The sequence below is a fragment of the Urocitellus parryii genome, chromosome 5 (genome assembly GCF_045843805.1).
Source record: "Urocitellus parryii isolate mUroPar1 chromosome 5, mUroPar1.hap1, whole genome shotgun sequence".
Lineage (NCBI taxonomy): Eukaryota > Metazoa > Chordata > Mammalia > Rodentia > Sciuridae > Urocitellus > Urocitellus parryii.
In genome coordinates this window covers 20076626-20090245 of record NC_135535.1, presented here as the reverse complement: position 1 = coordinate 20090245, position 13620 = coordinate 20076626, and positions in this window count along the sequence as shown.

The window sequence follows — 13620 nt, the reverse complement described above, 5'->3', positions numbered from 1 at the left end:
TATCCCCTTCCTGCTCTGCCTCCTATACATACACATACTAATCCTTCGTCCTCCTCTCCTTTCCTTTCCCTTCCCCTGTTGACTCCTACTTATTTTTCAAATCACAGCTTTAGCACAGTTCTTAGGGTACGCTCTCCATATCACCCAGACAGGATTAGGTCCCTGTCTTGCGTGTTTCCTTAGCATCATGAGCCTGAGCTGCAGAGCAAATGTACCCCGCCTTCCCATCCTTGTGCTTTGTCTAATGTCAGTGTGAGAAGTGGGGGACTAGGACGGCTTTGCTCACCATTATATCATACCTCTCACAGTGCCTTCCAAAGCGGGTATGCAGTAGATACTCATCAAATGAGTGAATGGATAAATTTAATAAACGTATGCTTAGCTTTTGGGGAGAAAACACTGTGCAGATCAGGTGGATTTGTGGGTGGTATTTCTATTTAGTATGTGACTCATCTAGATTCAAAGCTGTTAAATGTTTAAAAATATATCTTTGTGGGGTGGTTTGATTTTCCTTTCTCCCCCCTTTCTTTTGTTTTCATGTCAGAATTACTGTGTAATTATGTCTTATAAAATACCTCAAACCGTGGCCAAGAGGAATTTGAGAAAGGAAGACAAATCCAAAATAGAGATGAATGTTTGTGAATGTGAAGCTCTTGCCAGTCTTCAGAAAGCATCTTACTATCTAAACAGTACAGTAGCAAGTTGCTGCTTCTCATTTTGTCTCAGGTGGTTAAAAAAAAAATTACCTCTTTTAGGTCAACTGAAGCATCCATGTCAGGAGATCCTAGATACTGGGGGTTCCTATACTTGCCATTAAGAATCTGCAAGCAAACTTTTTAAAGGTACAGATTCAAGGACCTCTTTCGGTGAGTTTGGGTTGGGATCTGAAAATCAGGGTCTTTTGGTGATAGTGATGTAAAACCATGTTTGAAAACTACTGTTTGGGAATCTCAAGTGCTTGAAAATCTTTGTGTCTTTGGACTAAAATCCCAACTTCTAACCATGGTTCTTATTTCTCCAAAGCAGTTGTTCCAGCAGAAGTTCCAGCTTCATTTCTACCTATGATCCCCTCACTACAACCCAACTACATGTAGGATCCTGAATGCACCATGCATTTCTTAACTTTGGTCATGTCTTACCTCCTCCTTGCCCTGGGTCATTGTCCCTTGGATTTATCTTGGTTGTACATCAGTATCATCAAAAGAGCCTAACTTTCAGGTTCTACCCCAGACTTACTGAATGAGAGTTTTAGGGCATTAATAGGGTCCTGGATCTACACCTTTAAAAAGTTTGCTTGACTATTCTGGTGCTAAATCAAGTATTGGAACCAGTGGTATCTAGGATCTCCTGACATGGATGCATCATGGAACAAAAGACCCCCTTGATGCTGGGGACCAGACGAGGAATGCAGTTCTCTGTGCCTCCTTCCCAGTGGAGTCTAGTGAGAGCGTGGGCTGATTGATTGGGCTGGGAGCCTCGTCTTGGCTCCGCTCTTGTCTACACTTTCCTTTTCCTGTTACACTAATCACACTATTGATTTTTCCGGCACATACTGAGTGCTAAATTAATAGTTGTGGACTGCATGAGTTGCTTGTTTACTTTATTGTCTTCCCTACTGTATTATGAGCTCCTTCAAGTAAGACTATGCCTCTTCCACTTGGTAAACCCAGTGCATGTAGAGAACACTCAACAAGCACAGTTCAACAAACCAATGTGTGAATTGATAACTAAGAACAAAAATTAAACAATCTTGTCCTGTGGATAGAAACTGTTACAGTGGTTGCCATTGTTCTGAGCTGAAGAACATCTGTTATTACAATAGACATAATTGATACTGTGAGGATTTGATAGGAAAAAAGAGACATATACAAACAAATGGATCTGTCTGTATGTTTTCAAGTGTTTTATTTCATTTTTATAGGTGATAAAGTCACATGTGACAAATTCTAAAGATGTAAGAGGGTATACAGGGAAAAGTCTCCTCCTGCTCCAGCCCCTAGCTGCCAGTTTCTCCAATGAAGAGGCAATCAGTGTTTCTGTTCTACACCTTTTAGAAGACAATTGGCAAAAATGAGAAATTATATCCCATCTATGTATGATATATCAAAGAGCATAAATGCATTCTATTGTCATGCATAACTAATTAAAACAAATACGAATTTAAAAAAAGACAATTGGCAACATATTCTATGCACTGTGCTACTCTGCTTTTAACTTAGTGGTGTGTCTTGGCAAATATCTGACACCAGTGAAGACACAGGAGCTGCTTTTTCTTTCTTTTACACCTTCCAGGTACTCCACTCTGTTCATTTTACTAGCCCCTTGCTGATGGATTTTGGGGTTACCATTTCAAAGTTTTTAATCTATGAGTTCGTTTCCTCATTCGATGTCATTTTGTACATGCACATGTAAACATAGGAAAATTTCTAGAGTTCTGTTTTCTAAGTCATTGGATACACGCCTTGCAGTATTGCCAAATTGCCAAACATAGAGATTGTATTAATCTCTTGTTAGATGTCATCATAAGCCTCAAATATCCAGGACTATAGAGGCTCTGGCCAGCAAATGCATGACCTCTCAGGCTCTGCATCATGTTCTGTAATATGTACAATTGGTTGAAATGAGTTGATGGCATAGGAAGACAGCTGGAACTTTGAAAGCTACCTCTAAGTGACCACTGAGATTGAGTGTTTAAAATATTAGTGCTTACAGATCAAATTTATCATCTATTTGGCGATATTTAATTAATTAGTTAATAAAATAATAAAACCTAGTATTTTCTTATTGGAATTTCATTAGTATTTCACCATTGGTCTTTGGATAGGGAACTTTGGTTAAATATGATTAAAGTAAAAGTAAGAAGTAGCAACGGCAATGAAATTGACTGATGACTGAAGCAATTTACAAATTGGCCCAAATGAGGACATGGCTCAGGTACACCTACTGTTCATGCCGACTAAGGAGAGTCATTCTCCTGTTCTCTCCATTGTGTTAGGGGTCATGACAATGGCAGCACTTTCTGATAGAATTGCACAGAGCCCTGGTGCCAGGGTCACCATTGTTTGCCCCTTTTTGGTTTACATTTCTACTTTGGGGCTATCAGGTTTTCCCTTGGGTAACTTTTCTGGCATTTTAACATGATAATATCTGTCATTCCTCATATCTAAATGAAATACATACATTTTACCTGAAAAGCCCAGCAGAATGAGTGATATTCATTGTAATTCAGAATTACACTGACAGCACTAAGAATTATGAGCACCATATTTTAAATGTGTATTTTTTTCTTTTAAATAAGATTCATTTGTCTTGGGTATTTTTTCCTGGTCATTCATAAAAATCAGGAAGTTCAGAAATACACTTTAAGAAGGAAGGAAAATGTTCCAAACTTGGCCATATAAATGCAGAAATTAGCAATATTTAGTATTTTTCCTTTGACTTTTTGGTTAATATTATATCTTCTCTTTCTTGAAAATTTGTGCCTTATCATCTATGTAGCACCCTGCATTTTTCAGTTATCATAATATCATGACACACAAGTTGTATGATATTTAACAGGTTGTTAACACATAAGAATAATTTTAGCAGGACCCTAACATTTCATATTTTAAATACAACCTAATTTGTTTAACCATTTTCCTATTGTAGGATATTTATGTCTTCAACTTTTAACTCTTATAAAATATGCTGTAGCTAACAGAATTATCTATGAATGTCATACTGCATATATAACTACCTTGCTATATGTAATAACATTGGAAATACAAGGTTAAAGGGTATAAATGTTTTTTAAACTCTGGATGCTGAGTGCCAAAGTGCTTCCTGCAAGACTCTCCTGATTTATATTTCCATCATTAATTTATGAAATTGTCTATATCACTATATCCTTTCAGCACTGTCATTTAAAAAATTATTTGTTACTTTTATATATACATGACAGTAGAGTGAATTTTGGCATATTATATATTCACAGAATACAACCCATTCCACTTAGGATCCCATTCTTTTTGTTGTGGAGTTACACTGGGTGTGTGTCATTTTTTAAAACCATGTGAAGTGATATCTTCTCACTTAAGTTTTAAATTTTCTTATTAGTGAAGTAGAATATTAAAAAGTTTGTTGCCCATTTTTCTTCCTTCTTTTGTTTAATATTTTTCTCTCCGTGTGCTTTTGTATTGTTTTTATGAAATTTGTTGCCTTTCCCCATAGATTTTAATGTTTTTCCTGCATACACTACATTTTTATGATCACAGATATTTTTCCAGGCAATTGCATCTGTGTTTTGGTTATCTTGAGGTGAGATCAAGAATGTTACTTAGATCAAATCTACTGATCTTTTTCTTTGTGAATTCTTTTTTTTTTTTAGTATTTGAAAATGCTTTCCACATCCATAATGCAGATAAATATTCATTTATATTTTCTCCTTTATATCTTTAACAATTTCATTGAAAATTAAAAGTTTTTAAAAGGGGTGCTTTTTGTAACGTGTTACATGATGGTAAACGTGACGCAAAGTAAATCAAGTGGGAGGGGTGCATGAGGAGTAGCTGTGAAAGAAGGCTACATTAATCAGAACCAAGCAGAGACCCACATGCTGGGGGCGGGGTGGGTGGGGAGTCAGCCAATCCAAACTTCAGAATGTTTCAAGCATCAAGTGCAAAGGTCCCTAGTGGGAGCATGCCCAATATACCCAAGGAATATTAAGAAGGCTAGTGTGGGTGGTGTAGACTAAGTGAGTGAGCGAGCAGGAAATGAGGTCTGAAAAAGAATGGTCTGGTGCAGGAGACTCCAGAGCTCATAAACCATTTGGGGTGTCTGGGTTTTCACTCTAGTGACATGGGAGTCATTGTAAGGAATTAAGTAGAGAGTGGCCTGACATGAATCACTTTTTTTAAAAAGGATTGTTCTAACTGCTTGACAAAGCATCTGTATCTAAGGAAAACATCCAGGCAGAGGTAAAATGATAGCAGGGGCCCTATGATGAGAGCAAACCAGCCGGTGGGAGGAGCACACAGCCCCGGGTGGCTGAAAGAGGGAAGAGGAAGATGGAGATGAGGTCAGGAATTTGGGAGGCAGGTGCTGGAAGCCTTGGGGAAGCAATATTCTTTTAATTTCTTGGTTTCTTATTGGTAATCTTTTACTCCTTGAGTTAATCTTGCAAGTTTTATAGTTTATTAGAAAATTTTCTATTTGCATTTTATTATTCAATTATATTTAAATTTTTCTTAGAACTTTTCATGCATGTATTTTGTATATCCTTTTTCCTTTCAGGATTTGCATTTTCTTGCAACATTAATTAATAATAAGAGTAATATACTTGATTTATTAAAATGAGTTTTAAATCAGTAAAAAAAGAGTGGATGTATCAGTTAGGTTATAATCAGATGTACATAACAAACCCTACTATAGAGTTTCAACCAAATGGGGCTTTATTTTTCTAACATTACAAAAAAGTCCAGAGGAAGGCAATTCAGAGGTAGTTCAGTTGCTTAAAGAAGGAATTAAGGATACAGGTGTCTATTGTCCTGAAAGAACATGTGACTGTCATCTTTATGTTCACAAGATTGTTGCCTTTGTCAGACATTAATTTCTGCATTTCAGGCAAGAAGAAGAGAGAAAAGGACAATGACCTGTGAGAAAGTTCTTTTTGTTAGGAAACAAATTGTTTTCCTGGAAGCTCCAACAGGAGTCCTCTGGTTACTTCATGACCAGAATTAGGTCACACTACTGCTCCTAGCTCCAGAAGTTCCGAGATTTTAGAGAAGCATTTTGAATCTTGTGTATGGCTGCCTTAAACACAGTCTGCACTTTATTACTAACAAGGAGGGAACAGTGTTCTCCACAATGTACAGCTTATACAAAAATGTACACAGATAAGTCTCAGAAGAGGAATATACATGTCCCAGTCAATCTACATGTAAAAATTATGAAGATCTATAATATTTCAAAATGAATATTAATGAGTTTTCATTTTTTGTTCATTACATTGGCAATTTAAATAAAAGTGTTAATACTCATAGTTAGCAAGCATAAGGTGAAATGGCACTGTTTTACTCTGATAGATGAATTATAGCTTGGTATTACCTTTCTGGGAGGAAATGAATGATTCATGGAGAGTGTATGTAAGAATATCTCATTGAGGAGTCGTTTCTCATTTCTCTGATGGCTAATGAAGTTTCATGACCACTTGACTTTTCTCTTGGTGAGTTGCCTAGTCAGGTCTCTTGCCCATTTTTCTACTTAGTTATAATCTTTTTCTTATTAATATGAAGAAGTTATTTATGTTTTCTGGAAATAAGCCATTTGTTTGAGATACATGCTGCAAACCCAGTATGTATCTTACCTTTTCGAAGCTCTCTTAATAATAATGTCTTTTATGAATAGAAGCTGTTCATTTTAATGCTGTCTACTTTATCAGTCTTCTTTTTATTGTCAGTATATTGTACATTCTGCTTAAGAAATTTTTTCTTACTTGAATTTCATGAAGGTATTATATAATGTGCTATTGTAGAAAATTGACAGTTTTTACCTTCAAATTTGATCAGAAGCACATTTTTTTTTAGTTGTAGATAGACACAATATCTTTATTTATTTTTATGTGGTGCTGAGGATCGAACCCAGTGCCTCACATATGGAAGGCAAGTGCTCTACCACTGAGCCTCCTGAAGCACATTTATTAAAAAGACTGTCCTTTCCCAGTTATGTGGTGATGTTACCCCTCTGCCCTAGTTTAAATGCCGTTATATTGTACACACTGCTCTCTTGTTAAGCTCTTGCTTCTGTCCTGCAGGTCTGCATGTCAGTGACTGAACCAGAACCAAATTAATGTAGTTTGAAAATAATGTGTGCTTCCAGGATTTAGCAAGTTCTAACTCATTTTTTCTCTTTGTTCAGAACCTATATAGACTTCCACTCACTTTCACTCTAGAAATTATAGCACATTTTCTTCCTTATTGAAGTCTAATGTTGCCTGGCATTCACATAAATATTTTACATGTGTATTTATCAGAGGCTAAAGATAGCATCTCTTTCCCCTTCCAAATAGCTCAAGGATCTATTTTCCTACTCTTAGCTAAAAGATTATGGTTGTTCAGTATTTTACTTACACCTGCTTTCCAATCACTCCCAAATTAAACATTATTGCTTTTTTTTTTTACCTTGGCAGTCAATAGCTTAATATAGATTTACCCATGTGATTACTAGTTCATTACTTACTCTCACTTTTTGCATTTCACTTGTTTCTTCTGGATTCTGTTTGACTCCTAACAAGAAGCATCTTGGTGGATAGCACTAGGAATGATAAAATCACTCTTCCTTTCTTGCAAATGTCTGTGTTTTTCTTCTTTCATGAATGATAGCTTTGCTGAGTATAGAATTCTAGAGCTCATTCTCCTCAGTTCTTGGAGATGTTTTCTTAGAAATGCTCAGAGATATTTCATTGCTTTGTGGCATCTTTTGTATCCCATGAGAAGTCTGTCAATCCAGTAATGATTTTCTTGGTAGTACTTGTTTTTCTTGTTTGCTTCAAGTATTTCCTCTTTTCTTTGAAGCAGTGCAGTTTTACTAGTTCTGCTGATTAGTTTAGACGTAATAGATATTCTGTGCCTTCCTTCAATTATGGAAAATGTTTAATCATTTTTAACATTATCTCCCCCATTTTCTCCGCTTTTCATTTTAGAACTCCTATGTACACAGGGTTGAGTATTATATGCTTTGTGCTTCTCAATGGACCATTCTTATTTCTTCATTATTTTTTATGCCATTCTGCGCAGTTTCCCTAGGTGTGTCATGTACCTTACTAACGCTGTCCCCAGTTGGTTTCCGTTTGGTGGTTTTCCCAAACAACCTTTTATTCCTGTAGAGTTATATCCTAGTGCCTTTTACTTGTTTGCTGTGTTAAATGTGTTTATTCTATAGTGTCTTTTATTTATTTCTCCATTTATTAATATATTTTTATTAACACGTATAAGTTGTACGTAGTCATGGGGTTCAGTGTGATATTTCAACATCTGCATACAGCATGCACTAATCAAATCCAACTTCCCTTTATCTGCCTCCCCTGCCACCCCATCCTTCCCAACCTCTACTAATCACTCTTCTATATTCAGGTAGACTTTTTTTCCCTTTATTTTCCAAGCATTAGAGAACATGCAGTACTTGTCTTTCTGTCTCTGGCTTATTTAACTCATCATCATGTCCTCTAATTCCATCCATTTTTACACAATTACATTCTTTTTGACTGAAAAGTATTCTGTTGTGAGTATTACCACATACTCTTGATCTATTCTTCCATGGGTGGGCACAGAGATTGATCCTGTTTAATAATTATTATGAATAGCATCTTTTAGATTTTCTATTTCATGAGATCATGGGGTGCACCTGCTTTCTTCATTTTCATCTGCCTAATCTTCCTCAATATGTTCCATTTCTTTCTAGGTTTTACAGCTGTTCTTTGTGAGCACCTCTGCTGCAGGAGTCTTGGGTGTTAGTTTGTGCATCACTGGGGAGGGACTTCTATGTGTTCTAGCTAGTACTTGGGTCACTCCAGAACCAATCCAGGCTTGCTTTTAATGGGCCTAGATCTTGAAACAGTTTTTGTTTTCTTAGCTCAGAGTTCTCATTTATGCAAACATGAATTTGAATTTTATACACACTCACGATCAAGTCTAGGGTTTGGCTTTCTAACAGGCTTGTCCTTTTCCCCTTCCTCATGATGTTCTGTAATTGCTGTCCCTTGGCACTGTCGTGGTGGGTGGGCAGAGTTGATCTAGCCCCCTTTTCATGAACTGAGAGACATTTTGAGTTCCTTGGCTTCATGTAGGGGTCTTAATACCAACTCTCACCTCACCTGGTCCTAAGTCTGTTTCTTTGTGTTCTTCATATGCTTTATGCCCAAGCCCTACCTTGATGTACCTTAGTCTGAAAGCCATGTGGACTACCAGTGCCTGCTTCCTGATCAGAAATTTAGTGCCTTCTTTGTTTCTATAGCTGGAATATACCATTTCTTACTTTTAAACTAGGCTTGGTAATACTTTGTGATATTTGCATATGTCATTTCTCTGTGTAAGTAATGTCAAATTCATTCCCTACATCCTTTTTTCTCTCCTTTATTCCCATTTCTATCTTCATTAACTTCTATTTTCTGTGCTCGGCTTTCACTATTACTTACCGAAACAACTTTATGCTAAGATTTTAGGAATTTTATTTAAAAAATAGAATAATTTTACCATAATCCTGTCAATGGGGTAGAATGATCTTTTTTAATCTCTGGATATCTTTCAAATATTTATTCATAGGGATCCATAGTTACAATTATTCTAGGTATGCAACTTTGCATTTTAACTCTCTTCTGGGTTTATATGTTTTTTTTTCCCGTATTTCTAAGTGATATTCAAATTACCATTTTATTTTTAAAAAAATTTTATTTCTTTTAATTAGTTATACATGTGAGCAGAATGCATTTAGGCACTTTGATATATCCTACATAGATGGGATATAATTTCTCATTTTTCTGAGTGTGTATGTTGTAGAATTATATTGGTCATGCAGTCACGTATATACATAAAGTAATACTGTCTGTTTTGTTCTACTGTCCTTCCTATTCCCACGTTCACTCCCCTCCACTCTCTTCACTTTCCTCTACTTAATCTAAGGTAACACTAAGGTAATCCATTTACTGGCTAATGCCATAATTTCCTTCTTCTTTAAAGCTGAGTAATACTCCATTGTGTATATATACCACATTTTCTTTATCCATTCATCTATTGAAGGACACCTAGGTTGGTTCCATAGTTTAGCTATTATGAATTGACCTGCTGTAAACATTGACATGGCTACATCACTACAATATGCTGATTTTAAGTTCTTTGGGTATAAACCAAGGAGTAGGATAGCTGGGTCAAATGGTGGTTCCATTCCAAGTTTTCTGAGGACTCTCCATACTGCTTTCCATAGTTGTTGTACCAATTTGCAGTCCTACCAGCACTGTGTGAGTGTACCTTTTCCCTCACATCCTCGTCAACATTTATTGTTGCTGTATTCTTGATGATTGCCATTCTGACAGGAGTGAGATGAAATCTTAGTATAGTTTTGATTTGCATTTCTCTAATTGCTAGAGATGTTGAATACCTTTTAATATATTTGTTGATCAATTGTATATCATCTTCTGAGAAGTGTCTGTTCAGTTCCTTAGCCCATTCATTGATTGGATTATTTGTTTTTTGGTGTTAAGTTTTGAGTTATTTATATATCCTAGAGATTAATGCTTTATCAGAGGTGCATATGGAGATTTTCTCCCAATCTATAGGCTCTCTCCTCACATTATTGATTGTTTCATTTGCTGAGAAGAAGCTTTTTAATTTGAATCCATCCCACTTATTGATTCTTGATTTTACTTCTCGTGCTTTAGGAGTCTTGTTAAGGAAGTTAGATCCTAGACCAACATGGTGAAGATTTGGGCCTACTTTGTCTTCCATTAGTTGTAGGGTCTCTGTTCTAGTGTCTAAGTCTTTGGTCTACTTTAAGTAGATTTTTGTGCAGGGTGAGAGATAGAGGTTTAATTTCATTTTTCTACATATGGATTTCCAGTTTTGCCAGCACCATTTGCTGAAGAAGCTATCTTTTTTCTCCAGTGAGTTTTTGTAATCTTTATCCAATATGACATTACTATATTTATGTGGGTTTGTCTCTGTGTCTTCTATTCTGTACCAGTGGTCTACAAGTCTATTTTGGTCCAATACCATTCTGCTTTTGTTACTATAGCTTTGTAGTATAGTTTAAGGTCTGGTATTGTGATGCTTCCTGCTTCACTCTCTTGCTAAGGATTGTTTTAGCTATTCTGGGTCTCTTATTTTTCCAAATAAATTTTATGATCCCTTTTTCTATGGAGAATGTCCTTGAGATTTTAACAGGAATTGTATTAAATCTGTATATTGCTTTTGATAGTATGACCATTTTGACTCAAATTACCATTTTAAATACCTCTTGATAGTCTTTTAAATTGGCATATTCTGTCATGATTAGAGAGTGTCTTTCTTGTTTTCAGTATTATAAATGAATTTCCTGTAATGTTGTATATGTATCTTTTGCATTATGTTCTATGGCTAAAACTCTCAGGAGGAAGGATGTTGAAAATCCTTCCCTGGGTTTTTCTAGTTTGACTTTTGAATGGAGTCTCATTTTAAGGTGATACCAGGAATACTTTCTCATACCAATTTATGTAATGCCTACTTGTATGAGGAATTTGTGTTTTTAATGGCATGGTGACAAATAGGACCTACTTCAAGTTTCAAGGAAATTATAAGGATGACAAGGATATAGGCATGTTAACAACTTTTGTAATATCAAGGAAAATGGAGCAAGTGCTGCAGTCAGAATCTAATCAAGGAAGGAATTTCACAGAAGAGCTTGAGTTACAGCCAGCCAGCAGTAGGAGTAGGAGTGGAATTTCCCTGGGCAAAGAGAGGCTAGACAATTTCCATGCTGAGAGAATTTAATGGACAAAGAGCCAGAGGAATAAAAAAGATTACAGTGTATTTGGAGAATATTGAAACTGGTGGTGTGGCCACAATAATGCGTGAAGGAAACGAACAGGTTTGAAATGAAGTCAAAGGAAGTTTTGATAGATTCTAGAAGATTTCAAATACTGTGCCAAATGATTTTGGATATAATCAGCCAGAATTTTCATTTCCGCCTCTAATTGCAAATGCTGGCTTTAGAAAAAGCCTTCATTGTGGAATCACAGTACCTTATGGTTGGCAGAACCACCAGTCCCCTAATTTTATACATGAAGAAAATACCATAGAAGCAAAGGAACTTTCCAAATGATGCCAGTAACTAGGAGTATACATCTGAAGGTTAATTTGCTGAGTATGTGTTCATGGCTCAATACTAAGCACTGGGAGAAAAGGAGGTGAGAAAATATAGGGACTGTTCTGATAGGAAGTTGGGGGAAATATACACATCAATAATTGTACAATGGCAGGGTAAGAAAAATGATAGGGAAGGGTATAAGGTATTCAGAGAACACAGAAGAGGGCAACAACTTCTGCTCTGCAACGGTGGCTACTTTTGAGTCATAACCTCAAAAAAGGTAGGGAGGAGTCTGCTGGGTAAACCAAGACCATGGTGAGGGAAGGAAGTTCCACCACCAGCCATGACAGCTAGCATGTGGTTATGGGACCAAAGCAGTTTCTTATAGTGAGAGAATCATGGGTGACCAGAGAGTGGCAAGTTATAAACTAGGGGCTAGATAATATTTGCCCTGGTAAGTGGTATGGGCTTTATCATTCAGGGCAGCAAGAGATCTTAAAATATTCAAGAGGGAAGCTTTGTAGGATTTTATGATTGATTGGATGTGGGGGTAAGGCTGTCGGGGAGACAAGCAAAATATGATTTATCCTTTCTTCTCTTAATAGTTGAGTTCATCAAGATTTAAGGCAGGAGTGTTTCTTTTCCCCTAGGAGAAGCAACGCTGTGCAGCGTTATATGGCAGTGAAGAGGTCCTCATCAGACATATATGCCTGAGAGCTCCGCCAGGTGCATTTAGAGGTCACTGCTGGAGACCATGTATATTATGAAGTTTTCTGTTTTTTAAAAAAATTCTTTTTAGATATACGTGACAGTAGAGTATATTTTGACGTATTGAACATACACGGAGTACAACTTATTCTAATTAGGATCCCATTCTTGTGGTTATACATGATGTGAAGTTTCAGTGGTCATGTATTCATGTATGAACATAGGAAAGTTATGTCCAATTCATTCTACTGTCTTTTGTGTTCTATCCTCCTCCCTTTTCTTCATTCCCCATTATCTAATCTACTTTATTCCCTCTTGTCTAACTTCTCTCTTCTCCCCACCCCCTTGTTGTGTGCTACCATCCACATGTCAGAGAGAACATTCAATCTTTGATTTTTTGGAATTGGCTTATTTGACTTAGCATTATAGTTTCCAGATCTATCCATTTTCTGGCAAAAATCATACATAAGTCATTCTTCTTTACTGCTGAGTAATATTCCCTTGTGTATACGTACCACATTTTCTTTATCCATTCATCTGTTGAAGGGCACCTAGCTTGTTTCCATAGTTTTGCTATTGTGAATTGAGCTGTTGTAAACCTTGATGTGGCTGCATCACTATAATATTCTGATTGTAAGTTCTTTGGGTATATACCAAGGATTGGGATAACTGGGTGAAATAGTGGTTTCATTCCAGGTTTTCTGAGGAATCTCTATACTGCTTTCTAGAGTGGTTGCACCAATTTGCAGCCCCACCAGCAGTGTATGAATGTACCTTTCCCCTCCATCCTTGCCAACATTTATTGTTCCTTGTATTCTTGATAATTGCCATTTTCACTGGAGTGAGATGGAATCTCAGTTTAATTTTAATTTGCATTTCTCTAATTGCTAGATATGTGAACACTTTTTCATGTATTTGTTGACCATTCATATTTCTTCTTTTGTGAAGTGCTTGTTCAGTTTTCTGTCCATTTATTGATTGGGTTATTTGTTCTTGTCTTTATTTTTCTCTTAAGTATAATTTCTATTCTTTATAATAGAATTTGGGATGGAGGACTTCATGAGTTAAAAGTTCTAATTCACTATTGTTTTAAACTGGGCT